Source organism: Pongo abelii, chromosome X, assembly GCF_028885655.2.
Source record: "Pongo abelii isolate AG06213 chromosome X, NHGRI_mPonAbe1-v2.0_pri, whole genome shotgun sequence".
Classification (NCBI taxonomy): Eukaryota; Metazoa; Chordata; class Mammalia; order Primates; family Hominidae; genus Pongo; species Pongo abelii.
The window spans coordinates 10,614,765-10,629,917 of record NC_072008.2 but is presented as its reverse complement, the minus strand read 5'-3'; the positions used below and the strand labels follow the sequence as shown (position 1 = coordinate 10,629,917).

At 40.0% G+C, this 15,153-nt stretch overlaps 1 protein-coding gene and 1 pseudogene across 10 annotated transcripts in view; one reads left to right on the top strand and one right to left on the bottom strand.

Moving 5' to 3' along the window:
* MID1 (midline 1) overlaps positions 1-15,153 on the top strand; it is a 654,743-nt gene that overhangs the window by 509,186 nt on the left and 130,404 nt on the right. Inside the window, exon 1 of one of the 10 annotated variants that reach the window (XM_054544082.2) lies at positions 962-1,637. The gene's annotated coding sequence lies outside the window, so the exon portion shown is untranslated. 10 annotated transcript variants of the gene reach the window in all.
* Positions 8,284-8,383, bottom strand: LOC112131123 (U6 spliceosomal RNA; annotated as a pseudogene).

Below are 15,153 nucleotides of genomic sequence, written 5' to 3'. Positions count from 1 at the left end.
AAAATGAAATGTGTTCTCATATAGTTGTCTGATACTTTCTCCAATTAGTATTCATATTTATAGTCAAAATAAGTATAACTTCACTTTAATATAGCTTAGCCGCCTTGAAAGCTCACTGTTTTTAAAGCTAGATTTTTTTTGTAAGTGAATTTTTAAGCCTTAGATTGCATCTTAAGTACTGAGTTCTTTTAATTTTGCCTTTTTTTTAATGTTTAAAAGCCAGCTTCTTGTCTAATTTGATTCAATGGATAAAATGTACAGGATGAAACTCACACTTAAAATGCATTTCAATGAGAATTAAATTGTTTAAAATGAAACTTTTTTCCTTTAAATTTTAAATAAACAAATAAGATGCAAAGCAAAATAACAACAAAAAACTCTTAAGTCAACTCCCTAAGGTCATGCCTTTTGATATTAACTCCAAACTCATGCCTTGTATTCGTGTTTTACAAATTACATTTATAATTTATCTCAAAGATAACAAGGAAGCATACTTTGATAATATAAGAAGAATCTCTCAGACTTTAGCCTGCCTTGAGAATATGTTTTAAAAGCCATTAGGAGCTTCATAGCGTTTATGGGATTTGTTCTTATATAGAGTACATTTTTTTTTACATATATTTTGGGCAGAATTCTTAAGTCTCCAAATAAACAGTTTAAATCTTGGCTTTTAGGCCAAAAAGTCTTTGGGTTGGGAATAACTCACCCTCAGAAGACTACTTGCTTTATAACCCCTTCGCTGGAACGCTGCGACCCTGTCCTCCCACAAACCTTATTTGCTTCACTGTGGAAGAGTGGCACAGGGCACCCACCACCCAGACTTCCCAAGCTCTGCTCTTGGTCTCTGCTATAGCTACAATAGCAACTTTATTCTCCTACAACTGAGAGAAGAGAGACAGACCCTCTCATATTGTTTTATATTGTTTTATACTCAGAAAAGGAAAGAGAAGCAAAACTAAAGGCAGGCAGCCCGGCGCCTAGGAACCAGACCCGAAACCAAGGAACCAGACCTGAAACCAGGCCTGGGCCTGCCTGACCTAAGCCTGGTAGTTAAAATTCCACCCCTGACCTAGCAACTGATGTTATCTGTAGATTATAGAAAGACATTGTAAAACTTCCCAGTCTGTTCTGTTTCACTCTAACCACCAGTGCATGCAGCCCCTGTCACGTACCCCCTGCTTGCTCAATCGATCACGACCCTCTCACGTGGACGCCCCCTTAGAGTTGTGAGCCCTTAAAGGGGACAGGAATTGCTCACTCCGGGAGCTCGGCTCTTGAGACAGGAGTCTTGCCGATGCCCCCGGCCAAATAAACCCCTTTCTTCTTTATCTCGGTGTCTGAGGAGTTTTGTCTGCGGCTCGTCTTGCTACATTTCTTGGTTCCCTGACCAGGAAGCGAGGTGATTAACAGACAGTAGAGGTAGCTCCTTAGGCGGCTTTAGCCTGCCCTGTGGAAGATCCCTGCGGGGGACTCCAACCAGCCCGAGCGACGCGGATCCTGAGAGCGCTCCCAGGTAGGCATTTGCACCAGTGGGATGCCTCACCAGAGCCGTGTGTGGCAGGCCCCCGTGGAGGATCAACGCAGTGGCTGGACACCAGGAAGGAACTGGCACTTGGAGTCCAGACATCTAAAACTTGGTAAGACTAGTCTTTGGAACTTGCCCACTCCATTTGAGTGGAAGCGTGGCGTGATCACCCACGGCATGCCTTTATCGGCACTTTGGTTTTGGTTTTGACTTGGTTTGAATTGTTTGACAGGACTGGTCTTGGGAACTTGCCCACTCCATTTGAGTGGAAGTGTGGCCTGATCACCCACGGCGTGCCTTTATCAGCACTTTGGTGTTGGTTTTGGTTTTGACTTGGTTTGAATTGTTTGACAGGACTGGTCTTGGGAACTTGCCTACTCCATTTGAGTAGGAACTTGCCTACTCCATTTGAGTGGAAGCATGGCCTGATCACCCACAGTGTGGCAGTACCGGCACTTAGGTTTTTGTTTTTGACTTGACTTGGATTGCTTGATACTTGGATTGCTTGGATTGCTTAGTTTTGGTTTTGACCTGGCTTGGATTTCTGGATACTCTAATTTTGGTTTTGATTCTGGTTTGGTGTAAACTGCAAAAGTGTGTGTGTGCCCTTTTTACCTGTTCTTTGTTTTGTGGTGTGTGTGTGGTGTGAGCGTGGTGTTTTGTCTCGAAGAAGCATGGGTCAGGCACAAATAAGCCCACCCTACTAGGAACTATGTTGAAAAATTTCAAGAAAGGATTTAAGGAAGACTATGGAGTACTATGACACCAGGAGAACTTAAAACTTTGTGTGAAATAGACTGGCCAGCATTAGAGGTGGCTTGACCATCAGAAGGAAGCCTAGACAGGTCCCTTGTTTCAAAGGTATGGCACAAGGTAGCCTGTAAGCCAAGGCACCCAGACCAGTTTCCATACAGTGACAGTTACAGCTGGTTTTAGATCCCCTTACCCCCTACAGTAGTTAAGAGAACAGCAGCATAAGCGGCTGGCAGAGGCAAGGAAAGACCAGCAGACAGAAAGAGGCAGAAAGAGAGGAAGAGACAGAGGCAAAAGGAAAGTCAGAGAGAGACAGAGACAGAGACAGTCAAAGAGAGAAAGAAAAAGAGAAAGAGAGAAATATGCAAGTAGTTAAAAAAAAAAAGTATACCCTATTCCTTTAAAAGCCAAGGTAAATTAAAAACCTATAATTATTAATTAAAGGTATTCTCAGTAACCCTGTAACACTCTAATACTACTTTGTTGTCAGTGTAAACAAGGGCGTATCCCGAAAGCACTGAGGCCTTCCTATCAAAAATCCTTAACCCGGTAACCCGCAAATGGCCCAGATGCATTCAATCTGTAGCGGCAGCCGCTTTGCTAACGGGGAAAAAAAAAATTTATGCAAAAAATGTTGTATAATTTAAAAGTACTGAGTACTATTGAAGAAACAGTTTATGTGCAAGGTGTATAAGAAAAGTAAAATATACCTTTGGTAAAAGGATTATAAGGAGGCATAAGAATGTGAATTTTTACCTACATTAAAAGGTTAAAAAAAATTATTGTTTTGAAAGTTTAAGCAAGTTTTAAAACATTAATTGTAAAGAAAATTCTGTGTGTAAACATATTAGCTAAAGTTAAAAAGGTATCATCCAGTTTTTCTGTGAACTGGACATTAAAATAAAAATGCAACAGGTTTTTCTTGAAGCACCAACCTGCTCTTTAACAAAAATTATGAAAGGTTAAAAAGAGTATATAAAATCTTGCTTATGGTCAAACATTAAAAATTAGATAAATATGTCTACAAGGTTTTATTAAAATTAAGTTTAACATTAATAACACACTAATATAAAGGTAAAATTTAGCTTATCTAGTATAAAAATCATACAGAAAGCATTGTTAAATGTAAAATGGTATTTGGCTTTCTTTGGTCTAAAAACTAATAAAAATAGGTGCTAAAGGAAACATTCATTTTACTAGAAGATCATAAAAGTTAAAAACTTAAAACAAACTTTGGCAATTAAGACAGCATACCAGGATGCAAATGCCTGGTTGGAATGGATCAAATATTCCATCTGCACATTAAACAAAAGCAATTGTTATGCTTGTGCACATGGCAGGCCAGAGGCCCTGATTGTACCCCTTCCACTAAGGTGGTCCTCCAGTCGACCAGGCGTGGGCTGCGTGGTAGCTCTTTTCCAGGATTCCACAGCCTGGAGTAATAAGTTATGCCAAGCTCTCTCTGCTATATTCCAAAGTCCGGCATCCTGCGGGTCAGCCCCTGAGGGCCGTCCAGCCTGCGTCTCCCAACACTAAGTTCACTTCGTGTCTCTCACGACAGGGAGGAAACTTAGCATTCCTTGGAGACCTGAAGGGATGCAATGAGCTTAAGAATTTTCAAGAGTTTATCAATCAGTCAGCCCTTGTTAATCCTCACGCGGATGTGTGGTGGTGTTGTGGTGGACCTTTACTGGGCACTCTGCCGAATAACTGGAGTGGCACTTGTACTTTAGTCCAATTGGCTATCCCTTTCACCCCGCATTTCATCAACCAGCAGGAGAAAAAATAAGACACTGTAAAGTGAGAGAAGCCCCTTATAGGTCTTTCAACTCTCATGTCCATCTAGACGCAATTGGAGTCCCATGAGGAATACCAGATCAATGTAAAGCTTGAAATCAAATAGTTACAGGATTTAAGTCAATATTTTGGTAGATGACAGTTAATAAAAATGTAGATTAGTAAACTACGTCTATTACAACCAACAGCAGCAAGCTTTTCATGAGTTAAAAGAAAAACTCATGTCGGCCCCAGCCCTGGGGCTACCTGACCTAACAAAACCCTTTACACCCTATGTGTCAGAAAAAGAAAAAAATGGCAGTTAGAGTTTTAACCCAGACTGTAAGGCCCTGGCCAAGGCCAGTGGCCTATCTCTCAAAACAACTAGACGGGGTTTCCAAAGGCTGGCCCCCATGTCTAAGGGCCCTAGCAGCAACAGCCCTGTTAGCACAAGAAGCAGATAAGCTAACTCTTAGGCAAAACCTAAACGTAAAGTTCCCCCATGCTGTGGTGACTTTAATAAATACCAAAGGACATCATTAGCTAATGAATGCTAGACTAACTAGTTACCAAAGCTTGCTCTGTGAAAATCCCCGCATAACAATTGAAGTTTGCAACACCCTAAACCCCGCCACCTTACTCCTGGTATTAGAGAGCCCAGTTAAACAAAACTGTGTAGAGGTATTAGACTCAGTTTATTCTAGTGGGCCCAACCTCCAAGACCATCCTTAAACATCAGCAGACTGAGAGCTGTACGTGGATAGGAGCAGCTTCGCCAACCCTTGCAAAGTGACTCTGAAGAAGACGACAAGCCCTGCTTCAGTCACACCCGGAAGCTAACTGGTCCACGCACAGCTGAAACATGAGGAAACTCATCGCAGGACTCATTTTTCCTTAAAATTTGGACTTGTACAGTAAGGACTTCAACTGACCTTCCTCAGACTGAGGGCTGTTCCCAGTGTATACATCAAGTCACTGAAGTAGGACAAAAAGTTGCTACAGTCCTATTATTTTACAGTTATTATAAGTGTACTGGGACTCTAAAAAAACTTGTTTGTATAATGTTACTCTATACGAGGTATGTAGCCCGGGAAATGACCAACCTGATGTGTGTTATGACCCATCTGAGCCTCCCATGACCACAGTTTTTAAAATAAGATTAAGGACTGAAGACTGGTGGAGGCTCATAAACGATACAAGTAAAGTGTTAGCTAAAACAAAACAAAACAAAAAAAGAAGTGCCCAAACAAGTCACCTTGAAATTCGATGCCTGTGCTGTCATTAATAATAATAAGTTAAAAATAGGATGTGGTTCTCTTAATTAAGAAAGAGGCTATATGGCAGAAAATAAGTACATTTATCATAAATTAAGACTGTGTAAAAATAAATGTGGATACTGGTCTTGTGTCATTTAGGCTACTTGGATAAAAAAAAAAAAGAAAAAATCCTGTCCACCTTCAGCAAGGGAAAAGTGGCCCTTCCTGTACCAGTGGTCAGTGTAAACCCTTAGAACTAGTAATAACCAACCCCCTTAATCCTCGCTAGAAAAAAGAGGATCGTGTAACCCTAAAAATTGATGGAGCTGGACTGGATCTTCAAGTAAACATCGTGGTTTGAGGAAAAGTTTATAAACACTCTCCTGAGCCAGTATTTCAAACCTTCTATGATGAACTGAATGTGCCAGTACCAGAAATTCCAGGAAAAACAGGAAATTTGTTTTTGCAATTAGCCGAGCATATAGCCCAGTCTCTCAGTGTCACTTCGTGTTATGTATCAGCACAAGTGTACTATGTGAATCATTATCAATCTATTGCACAGGAAGACATAAGTAGCAAAAAGAAGAGTGAGAATTCCCACTAATAAAAAGTGAGAGTCTCAAAGGGGGGAAATGAGAGAAGAGAGACAGACCCTCTCATATTTGTTTTATATTGTTTTATACTCAGAAAAGGAAAGAGAAGCAAAACTAAAGGCAGGTAGCCCGGCGCCTAGGAACCAGACCTGAAACCAGGCCTGGGCCTGCCTGACCTAAGCCTGGTAGTTAAAATTCCACCCCTGACCTAGCAACTGATGTTATCTATAGATTATAGAAAGACATTGTAAAACTTCCCAGTCTGTTCTGTTTCACTCTAACCACTGGTGCATGAAGCTCCTGTCACGTACCCCCTGCTTGCTCAATCGATCACGACCCTCTCATGTGGACCCCCCCTTAGAGTTGTGAGCCTTTAAAAGGGACAAGAATTGCTCATTCAGGGAGCTCGGCTCTTGAGACAGGAGTCTTGCCGATGCTCCCAGCCGAATAAACCCCTTTCTTCTTTATCTCGGTGTCTGAGGAGTTTTGTCTGCAGCTCATCCTGCTACACAATTGCCTCTGCGATTATTTTCCTTCTAACCCTTTCTTAAAGTGATGGGCTCTAAAAATCATGATTCAGCTGCTATTGCAATTTTACCTAGCCAGTGAATTTATTTATTTTGAGGTGCTTTTTGATATTATTGTCATTGTCAAATGACATTATGACATTTCAAAAGACATTGGCTGTCAGCCAGTGGGATCGAGTCTTAACTCATCTTTGGTGCTCACCGGTCATAAAGCTGTAGTCACATGTGTTTATTTCCCCCAGCACTCTTCCCTCATTTCCTTCCTTTCCTTCCTGAAATTTCCTCTTCTAATGGTGCAAAAGCTGGTGAGTAAGTACTGACAAAACCAATGCCTCTTCCAATGTCTCTATTCATTTCCTTCCTGTCCATCCCTATAAACCTTAACTGTACATCCATGGTTATTTTCAACTTTGAGTTAACATCCTAGAATCAAACACTTAAGATATTCAGGTAATTCTGAATACCATATGCTACGGTTTGAATGTGTCTCCCAAAATTCATTTGTTGGAAACTTAATCCCCAATGCAGCAGTACTGGGATGTGGGGCTTAATGGTAAAGCCCTTATGAATGGATTAATGCTGCTATTAAAAGGGTTTGTGGAAGTGGGTTCTTCCTCTCCTGCTCTTTTGCCATGTGAGGACATAGCATTCCTCCCTTCCAGAGGACACAGCCTTCAAGGTGCCATCTTGGAAACAGAGATACCAGGCCCTAACCTGCTCTCTGTTCTTTTTTTTTTTTTTTTTAGATGGAGTCTCAGTCTGTCACCCAGGCTGGAGTGCAGTGGCGCGATCTCTGCTCACTGCAACCTCTGCTGCCCGGGTTCAAGCAATTCTCCTGCCTCAGCCTCCTGAGTAGCTGGGATTACAGGCGTCTGCCACCGCGCCCAGCTAATTTTTGTATTTTTAGTAGAGACGGGGTTTCACCATCTTGGCCAGGCTGGTCTTGAACTCCTAATGTTGTGATCCACCCGCCTCAACCTCCCAAAGTTCTGGGTTTACAGGCATGAGCCACCGTACCTGGCCTAAATCGCTGTTCTTTATAAATTACTTAGTCTCAAGAATTCTGTTATAGCAGCACAAAATGGACTAAAACATCATGGTTCCTGCTTTTTTGGCTCACTGAGTGTTCGTGGCTTTTGTCTTTCAAAATTTTATTGCTAAAATAAATAAAGATGTCACTACTTTACAATAATTCATCACATTGCATTTTCCTGTAAGAAATAGTAAAAGTTGGATTTTTATGCCCTTGAAAAAGAACTCTATCCTTGAGGCAATCTGAAACTAAACATTTAACAACTTGAAAAATTAGATCACAACTCTCTGACCAAACACCAGAAAGTTTTATACTGAAATTCAGATACTCTTTGCTTGTTTATTGGCAGGGAAAAAGCCAAAATATCAAGAAAGCCAGCACAAATATGAGTAGTAATATCCCCTTAGCTAACATAGATTTGCACCACCCATCTACCTTCTATCATGTCATCCTTTTTATTTCTTTCATTTTATGTATGAGTCTTTGAAATGTTTGTGTTTTTAAAAACCTTTTGTTTTTTTATTTCCTTCATTAAAATGTAAGCTCTCCAAGGGCAGGCCTTTGTGCTCATATTTACCACCAATTTGCTGCTGCCTAGAGCAGCTCCTGGCACACAGAATGACCTCAAAAAATACCAGTGAAATGGAAGAGTAATGAAAGAAATGACTCTTCTGGTTTTACTCCAAAAGAAGTAGTTCTAATTTTTTTAATGCTTAAAGAAAGCCAAATGGATATACATATAGGATTTCCAATGTCATGAAAGTAACAAAATTAGCTTACTCTTCCAAACTCTTATTTTATTAATATTTTTTAATAATAAAAAATTATAGAATGCTTCATGAATTTGTCATCCTTGCGTTGGGGCCATGCTAATCTTTGTATCATTCCAGTTTTAGTCTATGTGCTGCTGAAACAAGCACCAAACTCTTAACATTAGCTTAGGTTCAGAGTGAAGAGCTGAAGTTGCAGACCAGACCCAAGCTGTTTTGGGACTATGAAGGACATTAAGGGCTCTGTTTATTTGAGCAAAATCTATGGGTGAGGCTTACCTGCTTTCTGCCAATTTTCCTTGTACAACAGCTGATGTCAGAGGGTGGTTGGATAAGGAGCTTGGAGCTGTTGGTAAGGAAGTTCTCATCACTTTCTTGCAGGCTCCTTTTACCTCTAGTCTTCTATGACTCAAGGGTCATTCAATGCCAAATGAAATTCTGCCTCTGTGGTAATTGCTAGAAAGTCCAGTGATGATCTGATTTCTAGTAACAACTATTGGCCATATCCCCAGGAGGAGATAGGAGTTGTGTCTATTAGGAAATAATTTTCCATGGATCTATCACCTTTTTGTACCTCTTGTGAGCTAGAGCACTGAATGATTTTATTCCAGACTATTTCCCAGGATGTTTGTATAGCAAACAGTCTTGGGAGATAGAGGTAGTATCTCGCGCCAGGGGAGAAGGCAGGTTTGTTTGTTGTTCGTTATATTAAAGGCAATGTCTTCCTCCAGGGCAAAAGTTGGGCGGGCTAACTTGCAGTCCATTATAAAAGATTCAGATTCCCTAAGCTTGGGGTTGCTTAGGTATGATGCAAATCTCCTGAGTGTGCAAACATGGACCTAGGATGCTCCATAGGACTTCGAGGACAAGGGGAACCAACAGAACATGAAACACATACCATTTGAGTAAAAACAGCCTTTATCTTTGATTCAGGTGTCTTCTGCCAGCATTCATGAAACGAAACTGGCAAATAGCAAAAATCTGAAACATTTCACTGTTCTTGATAGTTTCACATGCTCCATCCATGCCACGGTCCCTTATTTCCTGCAAAATAAAAAATCCTGACAAAGAATGCATATGGGACAGGGTGACCTTCAGTGGGTAGCAGAAGTGAAGCCCCAAGTTCATGGTGGGAGATCAGTGGTAATTAACAGAGGTATGTCATAGTGTAGGAAACAGATGAAATTGCCAATGTGAAGATAAGTCATTAGTGTTAAGAATAAAAATGCTAGTTCATTTCACATTCACATACTGTTTGTTCACATAAGATGCTCCATGAATGTTATTAAATAAATGGATTTATATCCTTCTTGCTTGCAAAAATGGTATGAAGAGGTTTCCGGTAAAAAACACAGATAATGAATTTATTCAAAGAAGAGTGGGAAGAGGCAATTCAAGACAAGAAGGGAAGAAGGACCCCAACCCCCCATCCCCTACCACCCTGTCCTTCCATAAGAGTGAGAATTTTGTCAGACATTTTAAAAAGTTCACCTCACTAATCCTCAAAGGACCCTTAAGATTGCTCTCAGATAAGGAAACTGCATAGAAGATAGGAAGAGCATCTGTGAGTATAAGATATGTACAGTATCTGGCTCCGATCTGCCTTTGCAAGGAGATGGCAGAGCCAGGATTTGAACTCAGGTTATCTGGCTTCAAGGTACTACATGTTTTTGTTTGTTTGTTTGATTGTTTTTTGTTTTTGTTTGTTTTTTGTTTTTGTTTTGTTTTATATGACTGAGTTTTTTTTTACTCTATCACCCAGGCTGGAGTGCAGTGGCGCAATCTCGGCTCACTGCAACCTCCGCCTCCCAGGTTCAAGTGATTCTCTTGCCTCAGCCTCCCGAGTAGCTGGGATTACAGGCACCTGCCACCATGACCAGCTAATTTTTACATTTTTAGTAGAGATGAGGTTTCACTACGTTGGCCAGGCTGGTCTCCAACTCCTGACCTCAGGCGATCCGCCCACCTCGGCCTCCCACAGTGCTGGGATTACAGGTGTGAGCCACTGTGCCCGACCTCTACATGTTTTGTTTTGTTTTTTTTTTACAGGACACCACATCGACAGTGTCAGCCCAAAACTAGACCAAGAACACTTGGGCACGCTGAGCTCAGGGCTTAGCCCAAAGTTTTCTGAAAGCATGCCAGAGGGAAAGCTGGATGAAATTCTTTAGTAAAAAAGAAAGCACATCAGCTCATCACTCATCTGACAATAGAAAGGACTGATCGGGAAGGGGGGAAAGGGAGAATAGTGGCAGAACATAGAAAAGAGAAAAAAAAAAAAGACTGAAATTTTTAATGGAGTGCAAAATCAGACATATTTTTTACTTTTTTGAACCTCTTTAGAGACTACAATAATTCTTGTGTGATAAGTCCAATAAGCTATGATGATGTTTCATTAAATGTACCATCATACTAGCAGCTTTTGCGGAATTTGCGTCAGAAGAAAAGTATAAGATATTACCACCATGACTTGGCAAAACCAGTATACTATATTAATGTTAGCCACTTAGTTGCTGTAATTGTTTCTCAGCGCAGTACCCATTGCATAGTTTCCCTGGGAGTTCTTGAAAGCTCTATTGAAAAGTTATATTTAAAGTGTAAGTTAGAGTGTGCTGTGAATGGAGAGAAAATTGTTTTTCTTTTTGTAAAAAATTCACTTTCCTTGGGACTATATACTAAGTTAGCTCAGTTATTTGACAGAACCAGTATCTTATTTTACAAAGAGAAAAACATAGATCTAGAAATTTCCAGAAGCAGATCACTGGTTGAAAGGCGGGGGGGTGGGATGTGATTGAATGTGATTTGAAAGCAGTTTTAATTTTATGACACTTTACAGTGTGTGTGTGTGTGTGTGTGTGTGTATGTGTTTTAATGATAACCTAATTTTATTGTCCCGGACTTAAAGACCTGTGCCACCTGGAGAAACTACAGTTCATCCATTAGCATGTAAATGTGTTAAGAGTATTTTTGCTTGAATTTCTCCGAGAAGGCTCCGGGCTTTGTTCTGTAAAGACACACAGTCCCGACGCTGTTCTTAATATCCTGTTTTCATTTGTCAGCGCTGTTGTCCTTTTCATTGCCATGTTCCCATCATTCCACTTCTTTCACGTGGTGCTTTACAATAACATTCAGAACAAAAGAGTCACTCCTCTTTCTGTTGCCTTTAAAAAAAAAAAAAAGACTTCTTCCCCTGACTACAGAGCTTCAGTGATCAGGGGAAATGTTTAAAGCATGTTATTCGTAATAGTTAACCAGGAGTTGTGAATAAGGGTTCGTTTTCCTTACTTTGTAAGATCACGAGGTAGCTTCAGGGTATTGTGAGCAAAAGGTTTTTGTGTGTGGCTGACTTTGAAGTTGAGGGAAAAAGCGATTTTCTTTGAGAAAAGGAGCCATCATATTTGAGAGAATTTCCAATCTGCTCACACAATGGGAATCAGTTACTCTATAACATCGTCATTACCTCCATGAGTCACGAGACTAGTATTTGTTCTTGTCTTTGAACTTAAGCTTTCCAATGTTCAGAGAACAATTGTGAAATGTCGCATTGGCCATCATCAATAACTATTTTGCTCCTGGTTGGTAATAATTGGGAAGGGGAGGGTGTGTACTTTCTCTGCCTTCTAGGAGAGTATTATATAAATAAAGTAAGAAAAAGTTTCCCCAAGCGGCAAGCTTTTCTCCAGGGCACAATCTATTATACTTGCTGCAAAAATCCCACTTGACTGGTCTTTCAGAGAATAGATCACTTGTGTCATTTTGCTCATTTCCAGGTGACCTTTTGCAGATATGAGCAGGCAGTTGTTTTTAAATAGACATTATCTACAGGTTTCTGTTTTTGCACTGAGGAAGCAATGTTTCTGTAATGCAGAAGGGATGCTATAACTGAGGGGTTTGTGAAGAGTGAATTCTAACCAGTCTCAAATAATTCTGAAAACGTGCTTTTGTATATGTATATGTGTACTTATATATACATACACATTATGTATAACTACAAAACCTAATTCCATTATGGACATATATAGGACTTTATACAGACATAGTTATATGAATATATATATAGAAATGCCTATCAAACTATAAATACATTTGAGAAAGCATTCAGGGACGGCAGTGTTAAATGCTTTTCATCTGTGGCTGGTTTCACAGAAATTAGTGACTTCCATTTCTGCTACCACCACACTGTTGGTCTGTTCACCAGGAGGGTTGATTTAGACTTCTGCCAGGAGACTAGGTGTGGCCATCTCTCACCCTCTTCCTCTCTGTCCAGTCTGCTATCATTGCCTTCAGAACCAAATTCTTGCATGATACCTAGTACAGCATAGACCTGGAAAACATTGGTCATTTTCAATACAATGTAAAATAGGTTCTGTGTGCCTTTAAAACTAAATGCTTTATTTCTTAAACTGTAAAAGACATGAAATGTCTGAGACATTCAGATAGTGGGAAATTTCATCTGCAAGTTGTCAGATTATGCCCTTTAGAAGATTATAATTTTTTTTGTTGTTTATCATTTTCTCTTGAGAGGTGGAGTAAATATTTCTTTCCTGATGTTTCAACTTCAGATGTTCAGGCTAATTTTCCACTACAGTGCCAAAATAGGGAAAAGTTAAGCCTGTAGAATTTTGACAATTTAAATGTTGTTTTAACAAAAGCCATGTCTTGATGAAAAGTTCTTTAGAATTCTACTTGATGATCTATGTGTGTCTCTTCCGAGGACAATGAGAACTTCTTAAGGAAGTCATCTATATGTGAAATTGAGTAATCCTTTTATTCATTGTTAAAAGACAAATGAAGTTATAATTTGGAGAGACATAAGCCAAAAAAAAATCTATGTTTGCATTTTTATGTCCTAACATGTGAAGCATGCTTTGATTTACTGTGAAGTGTTGCAATGGCAATAAAGTAGACGTTGAGACGTGCAGACTGGGCAGCCCGAGGAAGCAGTTCTTGCCTCTGCTTCCCCTTTATCATGAATGTTCCTTAAACACCTTTGGTGGAGTCCAAATGTCTGGATTATGAATTGAATTGTGCAAGATTCTTTTTTTAAACACTTTCCTGATGATTTACTTTACTTGCAGTTTCTTGTCTTGCATAGTGATAAGCAATATCCTTCAAAGAACTGCAGCGCAGGACTTTTTTTTTTTTTTTTTTTTTTTTTTTTTGCTTTTAGGAAGACTACTTCCCCTTCCTCCTTTAGTCAATCAAATTTTAAAAGATTACTTTCCATTCTCAGTTCACCCTTTCTTTGCCATTCTGGAGACTGAAATTTTGGACAGCCATCACAGGTTTGCTGTTATATATATACCATGTATGTAATATTAAATATATATATACACATGATGTTTTTATATATGTTTGTACATAATGTATGCATATGTGTGTATGTGAAACCTGTGTGTATATACATATATGTATATTTTATACATATATTTTAAATTGTTTATCAGGATGATAGATTGCTATTTAGGTCACTATTTTTGGAAGAAATAAATGACTGTTCTTTGTGTCTGTACTGGAGATTGTTCTTCCTGATGTAACTTTGAAGAAAACTTCTTCCAGACATTATACATTAATTCAGAAGATAAAGGCACAAAATAATGTGTATATTATTTTTTTAAATGAACAAGCCAGCATCCAGAGCATAATGTGATCATGTGCTCAGTAGGACACTGAAAGGCCCCAAAGGCAAATGAGTCTAGTGCCTGTTCCCAGCCCCAGGAGCTGGGCAGGATGGCTCCTGTTGGTGGCATTGAAAGCTAGCATTCAGCCTTCTGCCACAGGACACTGTCTCATTCGGCCAAGCTGCTGCTGGTCCCTGTAAGGAATGAGAGTACAGATCCCGTTGCCAACTCATCATTTTTTTGGACCAGGCAGTGGGTGTTGAGCTGACCTGAGCTACCTTTCCATTTGGGTTCAGTTGAACATTGAGTAGGCCAGAGGATAGGGAAGTTGTGGCGGGGGCCGTGGAAAAGGCAGTTGATTCTTCAACTCGGGCAACCCTGGCGGAGTGGATGAGGTGGAGCTGGCCTTCCTGGAATTGTTGGACCGATTTTCCTGTTGTGTTTCACTGTTGACGCACTCACAGACACACAGGACCGCTCCAGCACTGCCTGCCACCCACCGTCTGGTCTCGGTGGCCTGTCTATCATTTCGTGGGTCCCCATCCTCTGCCTACGGCGATGTTTCTTCAAAAAGAACTAGTGTGCAGTCCATTGGTGGGTATTCAAGGTGATCTGTTTGTCAGAATCTAGAGAGATGCTCAAAGAACTATTAAGGACCAATGTACTAGTTCCTGTTTTTAACCTGTTTATCAGTCTTTCAATTGAACAAATTGGATTTCTGAAACTGTCGAGGGGCTTTCTGCACTATTAGGACAGAACAGGTTAGGGTGGTTGTTCCTCCAGGAATCTGGGTTGTTCTTTTGCATTGCCATTTGTCTTTGTGCTTGTCTGCTTGTATAAATGAACCTCGAGAAGGAGTGTTTAAGTATTCTGTTAAGTAAATTTGGAAGACTAGGTTTCAATTAAAATAACCAGACAGTGTGACCCAGCTTCCATTTCCCCTTAATTTTGATCATTAAAGCCTTCATATCCCCGCAGACATCTGCCATGCTTCGAAGTGATTCTTTTCAGGAATGTTCATTCATTATTAATCAGGTTGCATGGTCAGGCGAGTATGTGATTATTTTAAAGAATGTCCTAGAGATCCAATTACTAAGAATGAGCATGTTATAGGCAGATGTGAAAGTACAGAAAAGATTTGGTTAACAGTTTAATTTGATTTGCATGAATTCCACCAGGTGGGTGTTTGGTGAAATTAAAAGTCTTCCCTGGTTCTTACTTCAGGTATGAGGTAAAATAATAATAATAATTTCAGCACTTCTTAAAGAAGAAATGTCAAGTTATTCAAAATATCTATTG